Source organism: Haplochromis burtoni, unplaced genomic scaffold (assembly GCF_018398535.1).
Source record: "Haplochromis burtoni strain Fernald_Lab_line unplaced genomic scaffold, NCSU_Asbu1 Contig_438, whole genome shotgun sequence".
Lineage (NCBI taxonomy): Eukaryota > Metazoa > Chordata > Actinopteri > Cichliformes > Cichlidae > Haplochromis > Haplochromis burtoni.
The window spans coordinates 490,832-492,780 of NW_024582799.1; the positions used below are offsets into that span (position 1 = coordinate 490,832).

Below are 1,949 nucleotides of genomic sequence, written 5' to 3' on the forward strand. Positions count from 1 at the left end.
TCTGCTCCGGTGTGATGAGAGCCCAGGATGCTCTGATAGTGGCCTTCAGCTCTTCTTCATTGTTAGATCTGGCATATTACATCTTCCTCTTCACTATGGGCTTAAGGTCAGGCGAGTTTAGTGGCCAATTAAGATCAAGGTCCTTAACCTCCTGGGACCTGGCGTCCACATATGTGGACATGACATTTTGGTTATTTAGACCAAAATACTCAATTGTGCTCTACGAGGGCCTGATATCCACTGACGAGGACGTTAAACTGTTCTATCAAAATTTTAAACAAATGTCCTCACATGTGGCTCTGACTTTTCATAAAAACAAAAATAAAGTAAAAAAAAATAAATCTGGTAATTCTTTGTTTTTACATTCATCGGGCCCCAATCAGCCCAAACATCAAAGAGAAATCAAAAATGCTGCTGTGGAAGAGCTCGGGTCTTAGGAGGTTAAACCGGGTGCTGGTAGCGTTGGCACTGTGTGCAGGTGCCAAGTCCTGAAATCTGCAGTTCCATAAAGTAGGTCGGCAGCAGGAAGAACCTGCTTCCTGCTGCCGACTCCCTGGTTTATGGCTGTGTTGACCTCGGACCTCAGAAAACACAGTGGAGCAACACCAGCGGATGACCTCGCACCCCAAACCATCACTGACTGGAAACTTTACACTCCTGTCTTCCTCCTGACTCTGGGAGCCTGATCTCCAAAGGAAATGCAGAATTGACTTTGACCACAGATCATCACTTTGGACTCAGCAGCGTCCAGTCCTTTTTGTCTTAAGCCCAGGGAGACGCTTCTGATGCCGTCTGTTGTCCGAGAGTGGCTTCACACACAGCTGTGTGTCGTGGTTCTTGAAGCACTGACTGCAGCTGCAGTCTTTGTGGATTTCCCCACATTTTTGAACGGATTTTGTTTCACAATCCTCTCGTGTGGTTATCCCTATTATCACTTTTTCCGACCACATCTTTTCCTTCCCTTCGCCTCTCTATTAACATGCTCAGCCTCTTTTGCAAAGACCTTCTGTGTCTTGCCCTCCTTGTGCAGGTGTCAGTGGTCGTCTTTCGGACAGCTGTCAGGTCAGCAGTCTTTTTTTTAGGTTGCCATCCAGGTACGTACCCAAGTACTTGTAGCTGGGTACTACTTCGACTGCAGATCCTCCAACGTGCAGGGGTGTGTGTGTGTGTCTTCCCCTCAGGAACACAGCAGTGTTGTGATTCTGTGTCTTTGTGTTTCTACACAGACTCCAATCTCTGTGTTTTAGACTGCTGACTTGCTGTTGTGGTGATCTATGGTTCCTAGTCTCAGTTTGATGTGCTTATGAGTTTCCTGTTTATGTCTCTGGGGGATGTAGAGGACTCTAGGTCATGTAGTTTCCTTTAGGCATTCCCCTCTGATAGCTCTGTCCAGGCACAAACCTGTTGCTGGAACAGCTGAGACTGTTCTACTGCAGCTAGCAAACATGGGACGGCAGGCAGAACTCTTTGTGATCTCGTGCACGAGGGACATGAATGAGACGAACGCCGTTCCTGCCGCTCCAACCCCAGCTCCCCCGTAGCACTGCTCTTTATTGAGGTACATGAATATTCATAGGTTCATTAACATATGACGTCTCAAACAGGCATGTATGTGAACAGAGTACCGTGTGTGAAGATGTGACCCTGTGACTCCTAGATCTGCTGGTGCCTGAGTCCAGCAGATCACCTAAACAAAAGGCACTTTTACCTAAACAGAGAAAGAGAAGCTACGACCTCTCTCGTGACCTTAGGACGTGTGGTGTGCCAGAACATTCAGGAAAGGAGGAGTGAACGTACACAGAGCCTTTGCAGACTACTAAGGATCAGACATTCTATCATTGCACAATCAATTATATACCCATGAGCATCAATGACAATCCAACAGTCCTCTCTGTGTTTCTTTACCTCTCTCGCTCTCGCTCTCTCTGAGTCTCTCTCTCTCTCTCTGA

At 47.1% G+C, this 1,949-nt stretch overlaps 1 protein-coding gene across 1 annotated transcript in view; it reads left to right on the top strand.

The window, feature by feature from the left end:
- Positions 1-1,949, top strand: part of cd99l2 (CD99 molecule-like 2) — a gene marked incomplete at its 3' end in the record, with an annotated part of 6,837 nt that overhangs the window by 2,993 nt on the left and 1,895 nt on the right.